Here is a 15,642-nt window from a genome sequence, read left to right on the forward strand (position 1 = left end):
TGCCACTATTATGGGTTGACATTCTTAGTAAGCAACTTTTTCCTGAAGAGGTTTCTTAGGGTGTTGGTTTGTTATGCAAAACTGGCTTTATTTCTAGCTGGGAACAGTCATGTAGACCCTGTACTTTCTTTGGCTGTAAGTAATGAATTTGGGCACAGTTTGTAGCATGTCAGAATTGGAGAGATCCACTGTCTCAGCTGGCCCTACATGAATGGGGACACTAGGGCTAGGGTTGTGGCTCAGTGGTAGAATGCTTGCTTAGCACGTGTGAGGCCCTGGGTTTCAGTCTTAGCACCACATAAAAAAATAAATAAAGGCATTGCATCCAACTACAACTAAAAAAAAAAAAGTAAAAGTAAAAAAGATTGGGGACACTGGAATTTCAGACAGTATGATGTAGACAGCAGTAGATAAGGGGTACAGACTGTGTAGCTACTCCTACAATGAGAGTGGTGGCCCTATTGAGTGATGGAGTTTCAGCAGGCACTGCTGATGTTGGTTCTGTTGTTAGCAAGGGACTCTGACGCTGGTGGCACTGTGGCACCACGAGGCCCGTGCCCTCTGCCAGGCCCCAGTACTTCACGGGGAAAGGCAGTGGCAAGAGCAACAGCACCCCGTCTGTAGTGCTCTCGGCAAGTCTTGACAGCAGCCATGACCAGATGTGGTGTGGGATCTACCCGTGTCCAGAACCAAGTGTGGTGGCTTCTGCGGCTGTGGGAGTGCCCTCCCAGGAGTGGTAACTAAGCCTCCCTAAGATGTGCTCTCTTGAAGACAGGATGATGGCCTGGTTCCCCAAACACACGGACACTTTCAGTTGTAGTGCTGCCCAGGAGCAAGCGTGATACAGCCAGTGTGTGCAAGAGTCCCCTCAGGGGATCCTTTGGCCACGTATACCCAGGACAGGGTGATGGATGTGACTTTTCTCTCTCTGATTCTTTCACCTGGAGTGCCCACCTGAGAGCAAGTGGAAATAGGATGCAGCCAGAGCTGAGTGAATTTTGTCTCCAGACCTCCTTTGACCCGCACCATGAGTGGGGTGACAGCAGGAGCCAGCATTGCTCAAGGTCCTCTCAGCACACCCCTGTGGGTGGCACAGCCATGGAACCCAATGTTCTTTTCCTGCTTTATCAGTAGCAGATGTCCGTGAGCTGGAGTGGGGAGGGGTGGGTGAGAACTGCATGTGCATTTGCCTTTAGTCCTGCCACTGGCCACCCCTGGCCTCAGAAGTCAAGTTCCCACATCTCCTGGGTCACAAGGCCAGTGCCCTCTGCTCCTCAGCACGTTCCAACACCTTTCTCCTGCCATGCAGGGCACCCAGCAGGTTTGAGTCAGAGTCCCTCTGCTGGGACAGGTTAGGTTTTCAAGGCAGCAACAAGCTACAACAAGCCCTGTGGGGCCCTAGAGATGGGATTATGCAGGGATCTCTGATCTTAAAGCAGTCCACATTCTGACAGTAATTCACCTCTCAAGATGCTCCTGGCTGCAGCACCCTGGGGAATAACAAGGATTCTTTTCTTTTTAAAAAAAAAAAATTGTTCTTTTTAAATACACATGACAGTACAGTATATATTGACATCTTATCCATATGGAATTTATAAATTCCCATTCTTGTGATTGTACATGATGTGGAGTTACACTGGTCGTGTATTCATATAAGAATATAGAAGAGTGGTGTCTGATTCATTCTATTGTCTTTCCTGTTCCCATCCCCTCTACCTTCCCTTCATCCCCCTTTGTCTAATCCACTGAACTTTTATTCTTCCTTCCCCCACCCTTATTGTGTATTAGCATCCACATAGGAGAGAGAATATTAAGCCTTTGGTTTTTTGGAATTGGCTTATTTCACTCAGCATGGTAGTCTACAGATCCATCCATTTACTGGCAAATGCCAAAACTTCATTATTTTTTATGGCCAAGTAATATTCAATTGTGTATATATACAACATTTTCTTTATCCATTCATCTCTTGCAGGGCACCTAGTCTGGTTCCATAGTTTAGCTATTGTGAATTGAGCTGCTATAAACATTGATGTGGCTGAATCACTATAATATGCTGATTTTAAGTCCTTTGGACATATATGAAGAAGTAAGATAACTGGGTCAAATGGTGGTTCCATTCCAAGTTTTCTGAGGAATCTCCATCCTGCTTTCCATATTGGTAGCACCAATTTTCAATACCACCAGCAATTTATGAGTATACCTCTTTCCCCACATCCTCACCAACATTTATTACTATTTGTATTCTTGATAATTGTCATTCTGCCTGGGGTGAGTTGAAATCTCAGTAGTTTTAATTTGCATTTCTCTAATTGCTGGAGATGTTGAACATTTTTTCATATATTTGTTGACTTGTATTTGTATTTCTAGTGTGAAATGCCTGTTGAGTTCCTTTGCCCATTTATTGATTGGGTTATTCGTTTTTTCAGTGTTCAGTTTTTTTAGTTCTTTGTATACCCTGGAGATTAATGCTCTATCTGAGGAGCACATGGCAAAGATTAAGAAAGGTCAGTTTTGAAATAAGCTCTCAGTGTTTGAGCAATAAGCATGAAGTGAACCTGTTATAACCCACAAAGTTGGTTATGCAAGCAAGTTACTAAAAGGAAGTGAAACTAGAGGGTTTGTTCAGGTTTTTCCATGGTTTCAAGTTTTCCTGGATTACAATCCTAATTAGCCCTAAAGATATTTCTCTGTTCTTAATTAGATTGATTTTGTTCTCCATCAACAACAGCAACACACACACACACACACACATAAAGTTTTAAGTAATGATTGTCTTTAAGTGAATACTTTAGTTATTCTTTTTATGGTCCTATAATTTCCAAATACACGAGTCATATTTTTGGAGGAAAAAGACATTGAAAGAGGGAAAATATTAACTGTAAGAGTACAATCAGAATTTTTTCCCACAGATATCTGCCTATGTCTTCTTTCTGGTCCCCATTTTCAAACTGGAAGGAGTGCCAGATGTTTTTCATTCTGTGTCCTGAGACTCCCACCTGTTCCTTTCTGGGTTGTTGTTGATGGCCATTTCAATCTGCTTTCCATGTGGAACACTTTGAAACTCAATATGTGAGGAAGAACATCTAACCCTTTCCAAGGTGCTGTCTAATGACTCTTGTGATTGGTTTGTTTCTTATGCCACCCAAGTGGTTCTTTCAGAAAAACTAAGAGAGGCAAAAAAAAGAAAAAGTCACCTTCCCTTGAAACCTTGAATTTTGTGCCCATGAGATGAATCATAGCCCACTGTGATTATGCTACTACCGCCAGCTCTTTCCATTTCCCCTTTCTCCCCAAGGTGCTTCTGTATTCCACATGCGGTCATCAATAATTTGGGATTTCTTTAATTTCCACAATCAAGGCATTCATACTATTTGACCAACCCTGTTACATAGTGGAAAGCAGGGCTTCAGGGTGCCACTCACCTGGTTGGGACCCCTGATCTGTGACTTGGATGCTGCTCAGCAAGTGCCTGCCAAACAAGCCCTCTTGCATGCCAGGTCACGGAAGTTCTGAGGACACAAAGTGAAGGAAACATAGTCACTGCCTCTGTCAAGCCTTTAGGCTAGAATCTCAGAGTTTTGGCACCCTCATTACTTGGGGCAATTTGTTGAGCCCTCTGAGTTTCAATTTCCTGGCGGGGGCTGGGGAGGGGGGGGGGAAATTCCTGGGGGCAGTTAATTGATGGCACAAGGGAGTCATTCTTTGGGGCTCTCCTGCCTCTTCTTACCTACATTAAGACGAGAGTAGGGGGCATTTTTAAAAAATCAAAGGATTAATCTTTTTTAGATTCTTAAGCATACCTACCTTTCACTGTCTTCCATAGAACTTTTAACCTTTAACGTGAACTCTGGCAACCTTTGCTAAAAGCAACACTCTTAGGTCTACAGATATCCAGTGGGTGACTGCAAGCAGGATAAACCTTGGCAACTCGGCCTTCATTTTGACTCCTTTATTGCCTTAAGAGAGTGACCTGCCAGCTCTGCAGATAGGCATGTTAATCATTTAAGGAATGTTCTTGTGGGAACCAGTAATACGAGGTTTCTTATCCCTCAATTTACCTCCCCTATCTCATTCCCACGTAAGACTGAGGCAAGGTTTGCAGGAGCATTTACAGCATCCTGTTCTAGACCACCGAAGGGGCACCTAGAAGTCCTCAGTCATTGTTTGACACCTTCCGGGAGCAGCATGAGCCTGACAGACAGATCATCCCCAGGATAAAAATTCCTCCTAAACAGGAGCAACATCTTAAAGGAACTAAATGACCTTCTTCTAGGATCACAGGTCTGAGAAATAAATATCCCGAGCAACAAGTGGCAATTGCCCCCTCAAATGATAAGTTCTCCAGAGCCACCTTGCAGAACCAGAACTGAGAGAATGACTAACCAGACCACAGTTTGACCAAGACTACTGAAGTATGTAACCCTCCCCCACCCCATTATTCCTCGGTTTAAACCTGCATTGTTGGATAATGCCCCAAAGAGAGGGCTAAGGATGTGGGTCTTCTTTTCTTCCTGCTAGCTACACGGATTAAAAGTTCTTTTCCTGCCTTTCACCATTATCTTTTCTGTTTGGTTTTTGGGGCGAGCACTCAGACCTGGTTTGTTGAAACCCCCGCAGAGTCAGGCCTCTGATCTAGGACTCTGGTAACATCTAGATTGCTTCAACAGAATATTTCTAACTAATGAAATTAGTTTCCAGCATTTCTAAATCCTTCCAATGAAAAAGACAAAACCTGTGAATAATGATATTGAAAAACCAGCCTCTATCTCAGAGCAAAGCTGTCCAAGGAAGGGACATGGCCTTTGTCCTTGGAAAAACCCACAGAGCACTCCTAGGCACAGTCCCACCCTGCTAAGTTGTTTATCTACAGGAGAGATCTGCTGCACCAGGTGTCCCTGACTCAGTCAGGCTAGGTGGGGATCCATAGCAGCCCCCTAGCAGTCACCAATCAGCATGAGACAGGGAAATACCTGGGATGCCAGATGACCCTCCCAGTAGTTTATGGTAGTTGATAACCTGTTGGGAAACCATGTAGTTCAGCACGTACACCCCTCTTGGCTTAACCCAATCAGTTCAAACGAATACCCCTTTTGTACTGACCAATCACCCCTACCTAACTTGTTCCCGCCAGTTAATGTGCTAATCATGTTTTAGAGTTGTTGTTTGATTTTCCCGAGGTGTGTGATGATTTGCTAAGAGATGCTATGATGTAAGTGAAGTGAGGTGATTTGTTATGCTGTATGTGAAGTCCCTGCCCTTTTCAAAGAATGTATATAAGCTCTGCTCAAGCTGTTCTCGGGCTCTTTGCTCTTTACCTCTTCGAGGTAGGCTTGGAGCCCCAGCATGCTGGACCCCCAATAAACCCTTTGCTGTTGCATGAGACAGTCTCTTGGTGGTCTTTTCCTCCAACATTCACCTGACCTTTACAATATTTGTGAACACCCCTTCCACTTAAGCGGTGGTAAAAGATCCTACCTACTGCAGATAACTGGGAGTGATATTTAGTAAACTAAATAACAGAACTAAAAACAGCTATAGATGGTAAGTTGCAAGTTATCAACTCATAATGAAGAAATGAAGACCTCGGTGCTTATTGTTTTCATTTCTCTGTTAGAGATAATTTTGAACTCTATCTTCACCTGTGTGGGAACTCATTTAGCAAAATCACAGATAATTGAATAAGAGCTACAGTGCAAGTCCTTTGGCATTTGTAGGGTGATAAATAAGGAGAGAGGGGCTGGAGGTATAGCTCTGTAATATAGCACATGCCCGGCGTGTGAAAGGCCCTGGGTTCAATCTGCAGAATGGCAAAAAACAAAAAAATAATTAATGAGACATGATCTTCATGAGACATCTGGATGTACTGGAAAAGGACCATAGGAAAATTAACATGTGCCCTGGCAGCATGGGGTGGCAATTAAGAACTGGGATCCAAGGCTGGCTGGCTGAATCTGAGTCCCGGCTGCAATTTCTAGTTATATGAACTGAGATCTGAGTCTCAATTTCATCATTAAGTGAAGGCCTAATAAGCCAACTTCAGATGATCATTAGAAATAAGATAGTGACTAAAAGGCTTGACACAATGACTAGCACACAGAACCCTGGCCTTCATGATGTTCAAAATCATGTCCAGACTAAAGTTTGCGGTCTACCTAGTACTCCCTATACCAGTTGCCTCCTACATTTCCAAAGATTTCCAGTTCCCTAAATTAGACCAGCAGTTCTCAAGTGAATTAGTGTCAGGACAACTTCACACTCTTAAAAACATGGTTGAAGCCACTAAAGAACTTTCATTTTATATAGGATATATCTATCGAGACTTACCATTTTAAAAACAAAACTGATAGGGGTTAGATGTGTAATCAGTAATAAACCATGTGTTTAGCATGAGAAAGACCCTGGTCTCAATCCTCAGCACCAAATAAGTGAATAGAATAAAATAAAACAACTAAACCTAATAAAATATTAAAATCTTTTATTCACTTAAAAATGATAATGGGGCCGGGCTGGGGTTGTGGCTCAGTGGTAGAGTGCTTGCCTAACACGTGTGAGGCCCTGGGTTTGATCCTCAACACCACATAAAAATAAATAAATGAAATAAAGATATTGTGTTCAACTACAACTAAAAAATAAATATTAAAAAAAAATTAGCAATGGGACCAAAGCTGTAGCTCTAGGTAGAGTGATTGCATAGCATGTGTACAGCATTAGGTTTGATCCCCAGTACCATAAATCAAATAGGCATGTAAACAAAAATAACAATGAAAATAGCTATGTTTTTGCAAACAAACATATTTTGTAAGAAGAGTAACATTGCTGTACTTTTTTGCAAATGTCTTTAATGTTTGGCAATAAAAGACAGTTGGATTCTCATATCTGCTTCTGTATTTAATCTATTGGAATATGTTAATTATTGAAATACATCTGGCTGATGTACATGTTTAAAATCCAGCCTCACTCAGATATGTAAAACTCAACAAGTGGTACATGTTAATCAGCTTTTTAATCACTGTGATCAAAATGTCTGACAAGAACAACATTGAGGAGGAAAAGTTCATATTTGGCTCACAGTTTCAGAGGTTCAGTCCATGATCAGCTAACTCCATAGCTCTGGCTGGAAAGAGGCAGAATATCATGGTAGCAGAGCATGACAGAGCAAAGAAGCTCAGAACATGGCAATCAGAAAGCAGAGGCAGAGCTCCTGTCAATAGGCACAGAATATAAATACCAAAGGCACCCCCCACAGTGACCTGCTTCCTTAGCTACACTCTACCTGCTTACCATAACTGCCCAGTTAGTTAATCCATATCTGTGGATCAACCCACTGATTAGGTTACACCTCTCATAATCTAATCATTCCAATTCTGAAAATCCTTGCATTCTCTCACACATGAACTTTGGCAGGACAACTCATTTGTAAACCACAAAATGGTGGTTTCCAAAAGATATTTTATAATGTGGAATATGAATTTTCCATAGTCTGTAAACCAGAATCCAATGATCTATCTTGCCCAATGTGAAGATCTTTCATCATGTATAAACTGTGAGTAGATCTTCCAAAGTTGATACATTTCATTATGTTATTTTAAATGTGGCATTTATTAATATATTGCATATCTCTCCAGAAAAATATTTTAAATATTGTTAAGTGGTTAAGCTCACAGTACTAGATACAGGTTTTCTATATTTGTTTTTTTCTGGTGCTTGGGATCTAACCCAGGGCCTTACACCCAGCCAGGTGCTTTATCACTGAGTTATATATCCCCAACCCCCCAAATTCTGATTTTTCACATGAATGTTCAAATTCTATCATTGGGAATGAACACTACCAGTAGTTTTCCTTCATTCATTTTCAAGAAAAATGTTTGTTAAGAACCAGAAACTAAAAAGGCATATTTCCTCTGCTGATTATCTTTATAAGTAAAAATGGTGTTCCATGAAGAAAAGGGACTAATTAGGTTACCTTACAATTCAGTTTCCAAAGTGCTTTTCTTTGAGACAATCATGAATGCAGAAAGAGTGACTTATGCATATTTACCATTTCATCACAAAGAATATTAGAAGGCATGTGCTCAAGGGATGAGATTTAATAAAATTAAGTGTTATGTTCAAATTCAGGACCCCCAAAAGACCACCAGAGACCCAAGATCAATGTAAACAGCAAAGAGGTGTTTATTGCAAGCTAGCTCGGTCCTCCGCGCACACACAGCAACTGGTGACACTGAGAAGCCCCGAGCCCAGGGTTTGCAGCAGTTTTATACACTCTTTGGGGAAGGCAGGGACTTCATATACATCATAGCATCTCTTAGCAAATCATCACACACCGCGGGAAAATCAAACAACTCTTAACATGGAATAGCACATTCACTGGCGGGAACAAGTTGGGTAAGGGTGATTGGTTAGTACAAGAGGGAGATTCCTTTGAACTGATTGGTTTAAGCCAAGAGGGGTGTTTGTGCTGAACTACACGGTTTCCCAACATGTTATCAACACCATAAACTACTGGGGGGTCATCTGGCATCCCAGATATTTCCCTGTCTCATGCTGATTGGTGACTGCTAAGGGGTTGCTATGGATCCCCACCTAGCCTGACTAAGTCAGGGACACCTGGTGCAGCAGATCTCTCCTGTTATTCGTAGATAAACAACTTAGCAGGGTGGGAATGTGCCTAGGAGTGCTCTGTGGGTCTTTCCAAGGACAAGGGTCACGCCCCCTTCCTTGGACAGGCTTTGCCCTGAGGTAGAGGCTGGTTTTTCATAAGAATCTTTACTTCTTCATCAAGGACATTCTTCAGTGGAAAGTGGATTTTTTAAAAACATAAATGTGTGATAGTGAAGAGTATGATTCTGGGCTGGAGCTGGAGCTCAGTGGCAAAGCACTTACCTAGCATGTGTGAGGCACTGGGTTCAATCCTCAGCATCACATTAAAAATAACAATAAAGGCATTCTGTCCCTCTACAACTAAAAAAAAAAATTTAAAAAAGAGTATGATTCCTAGAATAATTTAATACTGTTACCTTGATTCATGTTAAAGTATTAGCGATTTTATTGATCATGGCTCTTGCACCACCAGTGCAATTGGCAATAGTTTTAAGAAAGAAAAAAGGGTTTCTAGTCATGGTGTTCCATGCCTGTAATCATAGGACTTGGTAGGTTGAGGCAGAAGGATTAAAAATTCAAGGCCAGCCTGGGCAACTTAGCGAGACCTTATCTCAAAATTCAAAAAAAGGACTGAGGATATAGTTGAGCAGTAAAACACCCTTGGGTTCAATCCCCAGTACTGAAAAACAAAACAAAACCAAAAAAAAAAAAAAACCCAAGGAAAATAATATATAATATATTACCTTTTTTAGTGAAAATAACTTTGACCTTCCAAACTTTCTGGAAGGGGATTGAGCAACCTTCTCCCACCAGGTTCCATGAACCACACTTTGAGAACTGCTGCCTTAGAAGGAGGTACATAGTAACTATTTTAGGGTTTGGAGGGAACAGTCTTTTGTTGTAATGCAAAAGAGTCTTAATGAATATATAATGAAGGGGTGTGATCTCAATAAAATGTTACTTACAAAAAAAGAAAGGTTTGGCCCAGGCAGTAATTCACCAACTTCTGCTTTACAGTCCAAGCCACTTGTGGACTTTGGAACTACAAAATGGCTGCATATTAACTGTCATTTCAGCCTATCAAATCAGGGCATAACAAGTATGTCCTACCATTCCCATCTCACCCAACCACTTCCCATCACTCTCACCACAAGATATATCCTAGACAATGCTGGGCTCTATGCCTGTGCTAATGGTGCCCCTGTCACAGTTGGCTTCCTTTCCTTTCCCTTTCCTTTCCCCTTCCTTCCTTCCTTCCTTCCTTCCTTCCTTCCTTCCTTCCTTCCTTCCTTTCTCTCTCTCCTTCCTTCCTTCCTTTCTTTCTTTCTTTCTTTCCGAACAGGAAACAGATGGGGTATTCAAATGCATATCTGGTGATGTCCTTCTTGCTAGTAGTCCCAAAGTGGCACAGGCCAGAGTCAGGTAGTAGCAGAGACTTAGCGAAACTAGCTTTTATAGCAGATCCACTTTTTGTTTGGCAATGTGGGGGATCAAGGTCAGGGCCATGAGCATGCTAAGTACACACTCTACCACTGAGCTACATCCTCAGCCCAGCCCTACTTATGCAGTTAATGGGTTATCCACTCTTGAGATAACCCATTAACTGAATAAGTAGATTAGTCCATTCATAAGAGCAAAACCGTAATCACTTTTTAAAGGTCCCAGCAGGTCTTAACTCTTGACATTTCACAGTGGTGATTAAATTTCAGCATGATTTTGATGTGTACAAAAATATTTGAACCATAGTACATGAGATCAGTGGACTTCTCTTCCGCTAGGGGAATAAATACCCTACACTGTTTCTTCTGCCTACTCAGATCTCCTGCTGGCAACCCCCATTGGAAGTCAGAGGCCTAGGGAGTCTGTCAATAGGATCCATGATGATCAGCCTCCCAAGGTTGAAGGAAGGGTATAGAAATGTAAGGGTCCGGCGAACGTCGGAGGAAGAGACCACCAAGAGACCACCAAGAGACCGCAGCTCATGCAACAGCAAAAGGGGTTTATTGAGGATCCAATCCAGTGCGCTGGGGCTCCGTGCTCACTCAAGAAGGGAGAGCAGCCCAGAGCCCCGAGCAGGAGTTGAGCAGCGCTTAAGTACACTTTTGGGGGAGGGCGGGGACTTTACATACATCACAGTCTCCTTTAACAAATCATCATACACCACGGGAAAATCAAACAATTCTGAGACATGATTAGTACATTCATTGGCGGGAACAGGTCGGGCGGGAGTGATAGGTCAGTTCTAAAGCGGGGTACACATTCAAACTGATTGGTTTAGGCCCTGCGATGTCTACGTGCAAGGCCGCACAGGGTCCTAGGTTATTAAACAACCAGATGGTCAGGGGGAATATTTACTGGGCAATCCCGGGAATTGTTTTAACAGCTACAGGAATTTCAGGTTTTGCGTGTAGCATAGGAACTTAACAATACCTGGTCCTTTACATTTTAACTCAGGACTTGCAGCTTAGAAACTTTACCACACCCGGTCTTTTACACTTTAACTTCAATTTCTTTTACCCTTACAGAAAGAGAGGGGCTGATGGTGAGGCAGCTGGAAGATCTGTGGCTGTAGAGTCCTATAATTTCCTGTGGACCAGACTGTGTCCTCAACTAGTCTCCTGAGCATGAAGTCAGTTGCAGGCCCATCTTTGCTGCTGGAGCTACAACTCTTACCCAGTGTATGGCGCACTGTCGAGCTCAGTAAAGTTTTGCTGATGAGGAATGCAGGAGAGTCCTGATGTGACCAGGAAGCTCCACAGAACCTAACCAATGAAAAATCCATATTATTATGAGTTTGATTTGAACCTGCTAATACAGGAGAACACCAGAATGAAAACTTCAAGCCCCAGACCTGTGGTTGTCCCTGCTGAGCCATGGCAGGGTGGTCCAGGTCTCTGTCCCCACCTCCAATCTCTTCACATCAAACCCTCAGTGGCTCAGGGTGTTGTAACTGGAAATACTTCTGGATTTAAGTATAGAATCTTTCCTCAATGAAAGATCACAGCAGAACTTAAGACTAATAGTGGTTTTCAGGCTTTCTTTTAGCAACAAAGGTCCCCTTTCATGAAGTACCCTAGGAAGAACACCAATATGCAAATTGGCTTGCTGGAGAACTATTCCCGTTGAAATGGCAGAACCCAGTGTAGAGAATCAGATGTAACTGCGTTACTATTACTGTCCTTGATGGAGTCTGCCTGCAAACAGGGTATTCTGTCAAGGTATAGATAGGTAACAGCGGACATGCTTGAAAACGAGGTGTCTGCTGTCCTTGGGAGGGCCTACTTGCAAACGAGAGGCTCCTTCAAGGTTTAGATAAGGTAACTGCGGACATGCTTGAAAACAAGGTGTCTGCTGTCCTTGGGAGGACTTGCCTGCAAACGGGATGTTCTGCCAAGTGGGCTAGGAGGGCGCTGAGAAAAATTTTATTATCTGTTCTTAACAAAGAGCAGAGCTCAACATACTCCAGGCCGAGAATAGATTAGCCATGAGAAGCGGGTCACTTCTGATTAGAAAGTAAAACTTCTGTATGCTATGTTTAACTAGCTGAAAGACCTGATTTATTGATGTTGGAAGGCTGACTTCTTTGTTCACAATACTATAAAAAGATTGCTGGTACACAATAAAGGACTTTTTTTCTGCTGCTGCTTTGCTTGCTCTGCTTCTTCTTTCTTTTCCCATGCTGACCTGCAAGTGAATTACTGCAACACCCAGTGCCCCATTTGCTAAATCTTCCAGGTGGCCTGGAAAGGCCTCCATAACTCCATAACCCTAAAGAATACAAGTTGAAACTCACTGCCTTTTGCAAAAAGTGACTGGTGTTACAAATAAACCTAGGGAAACCTAGTGTTTCCAGGCCCATAAAAATAACTTTAAAAACTGCACTCAGAAAAAGAAATTTCATAGCATATAAATCACAAGAATGGGAAGTTATATTCCATGTATATATGATATTTCAAAATATATTCTATTGTCATGTATAACTAAAAAGAACAAATAAATAAATAAATACAAATAAATACTGCTTGTTTTCATTTATCATCTTTTATATCCTAGAACATTTTCTGGTTACCTATCTTTCATCTTCTCCAAAAATTTTTTAATTGATTGTTATTTATACCATAATTTATAATTTTTAAAACATGAATAATTTTTATTTTTACCCCCACCCCCAGTCTTCCTTACAGTTCTGGGGACTGAACCCAGGAGATTGTGCATGCTAGGCAAGTGTTCTACCACTGAGTTACATCCTCAGTCCTTTTGAAAATTATATTTTGGGAGAGGATCTTGTCAAGTTGCCCACTCTGTCCTTGAATTCATGATTCTCCTGCCTCAGCCTCTGAGTATCCACTACACCCAGCTCATCACTCTCTTTTTAATTTATTAAGATATTAATTTTACCAAATTAATACTTGCATGAGAGACTAAATATTTCCAACATGTTTATAGTGAAGAAACACCCATTCCACAGCCTATTCCTCCCTAGATATTGACCCTCTTCCAAAGATAACAACTCTCAACTCTTTTAGCTGTTTCTTCTAGCATTGAGTAACTTCTATATTATCTAAATAACATGATTAGGAGCTTCTGGATTATTAAGCATGTAGAAGTGCCTGGAGAGTGGCATACCTGGAGAGGGTCTGAATGCTCTGGGATCCTTCCCAAATATAACTTGATCTATTATATTTTTCATCTGGTTGTTTCATGCAAAATACTTCTAGTTGAATTCTCTTATTTGACTATCTCTTCCCAGATTTTCACCCATATGGTCTTTATTTAGATTTTCCTACTCTACTTTGTTAAACCCTCATAGATTCATCCTCCTGTCTATGCAAAGTTCAGGCCATTCTGATCTTGAGATGTTCTCCATATCCACCAGACCTTCCTACTTCTTTTTCTAACCACTCTCCCAGCATATACTATTCTACAAACCCACCATTGCTTATGAAAAAAGTAATTTATATGAAATTCCTGTAAATTAAAAGAATGCAAGGAACTTGTTCTGTTGGAATCATACCAGATGGATGAAAATTTCTTGGACACTTATTATAATCACCTGGAATCAAAACAGATTATAGATAGGGCAAAGGGGAAGGAGGGGAAGGGAGGGAGCAAGGGGGTAGGAATGATGGTGGAATGAGTTAGACATCATTACCCTAAGTACATGTATGAAGACACGAATGGTATGAAAATACTTTGTATACAATTAGTGACTTTAAAAATTGTGCGCTATATGTGCAATATGAAATGAATTGCATTCTGCTATCATGTATAACAAATTAGAATAAATAAATAATTTAATTTAAAAAACATAAAATATCTGTTTGAAACAATAAAACAAAAAAACAGATTATAAGGTCGGGGTGTGGTTCAGTGGCCAAATGTGTGCTCAGCATGCTTGAGGCCCTGGATTCAATCCCTAGCACCAAAGCAAAATAAAAATGTCCTATATTATTGAGCTTGATCCACCCTCCCCAGTAATGTTTATCCTACCATTCTGTAATTTGTTACTTTCGGTATTACCTATGAACTTTGTTTTTGGAATTTTTGTAGCTGTACATGACCCCTCTCCTTAACTTTACCTTAATGAAGCTCTATCACAACTTTTAAATAAGAATCAATAATTATATAGTATTACTGTGTAAATTATTGATAACTGCCAAGTAAGATGATATGTCATAATTATCTTTTCACCCTCAGCATCCTATATTTTTCCTAGAGTTCATAATTGTATAATTTTTAAATTTGCTGCTTACTATGTGCTTCTCACTAATATTTGTGCAAATGTCCCAGTAGATGTGTCTAATTTTTTCAAAGGCCCAGGTATGTCAAGTGACTGGCAGTTGTACCATCATGGCCCTTACCCCTGCAGAGTTCCAATCTGCATTGTAGGCTCTCTAGAACCTGGTTGGTTCTCCTGGGAACTCCTTTTGCTATTTTCCTGTTCCGAATCCTCTCACTTCCTCCCTTCTCCCTTTTTCTTTTCTACCTCCCTTCTTTTTATTTTTTTAAATTTTCTTCCTTCCTTCTTTCTTTTTATTTCAATATTGAATACACTGGTAGGATACAGAGTATGCTGAGAATGGAATTCTTTTGAAGGAAAAAATAAAACTGGCATGAATAAAATTTAAATAGGAAAATACATAATTTCTAATAATTTTGAATATAAGAAATGACAATGACAGATACCCACATGAGCATTCTGTTAAGTCCACTTAAGGAACTTCTTTACCTGATAGGTTGTAGTTTAAACTTACTTGAGTTGTTCAAAAAATACCTTATACATAAAAATAGATACAGCAAGTGAAAAGTATATCATGATTCATTAAACACATTTAATAAAAACAGTGCTTGACAACTAGAATAAGTTAAAGCTTTGTTTTCCAAGAACATTTCTAACTAGTGTTCAGATTGGAGATTAGTATTAGTTTCATTTTCTTTTTTTTAAAGAATTAATTTTTTTAGTTGTAGTTGGACATAATACCTTTATTTTATTTATTTATTTTTTATATGGTGCTGAGGATCGAACCCAGGGCCTCACACATGCTAGGCAAGCGCTCTACCACTGAGCCACAATCCCAGCCCCTTAGTTTCATTTTCTAACAAAAAATAACACGTTTAACATTCTATATTAAACTTTGCTCTCTCCTTTCCTCCCCTTCCTGTTCCTTCCTTCCCTTTTTTCTTTTTTTTTTAGGCAAAGTTGCCCCTGGGCCTTCACTTATCTTTGAAGTACAAAGAACATGCTCTGTCTGTTAGAATAGAATGAAATAAATTTAGATTTCAGCTCCTCTGGATGCACAGAGTAGCAATAAGACAAGTCTTAGGATGATCAGGAGGCTTAAAACTGCACCCAGCCCAGTAGGTATTATTTTTTTTTTTGGACTTCTTAAATCTCACCCCATTCTGGTGGCAAAGAAGAAAGCTGAAAAGAGTGAAACTTTGGTTTTGGTTCCATACCCAAAAATTCAACAGAAGGTCCAATAATCAAATATGGAACATCACCTTTCCATTTATATCCCAAATGGTGGGGAAGGGTCGGAA

At 40.7% G+C, this 15,642-nt stretch overlaps 1 long non-coding RNA gene across 2 annotated transcripts in view; it reads right to left on the reverse strand.

Moving 5' to 3' along the window:
- Nucleotides 1-2,570: 2,570 nt before the first annotated feature.
- The window catches only part of LOC125618914, a 32,952-nt gene continuing 19,880 nt past the window's right edge, over nucleotides 2,571-15,642 (reverse strand). Inside the window, exons 3-5 of one of the 2 annotated variants that reach the window (XR_007350296.1) lie at nucleotides 11,275-11,363; nucleotides 3,423-3,509; nucleotides 2,571-3,164 (exon numbers count right to left, since the gene is read on the reverse strand). This is a non-coding gene — a long non-coding RNA (uncharacterized LOC125618914). The remainder of the gene's footprint in view (nucleotides 3,165-3,422; nucleotides 3,510-11,274; nucleotides 11,364-15,642) is intronic. The other variant, XR_007350297.1, reaches the window with a different exon arrangement.

Source organism: Marmota marmota, unplaced genomic scaffold, assembly GCF_001458135.2.
Source record: "Marmota marmota marmota unplaced genomic scaffold, marMar, whole genome shotgun sequence".
NCBI lineage: Eukaryota > Metazoa > Chordata > Mammalia > Rodentia > Sciuridae > Marmota > Marmota marmota.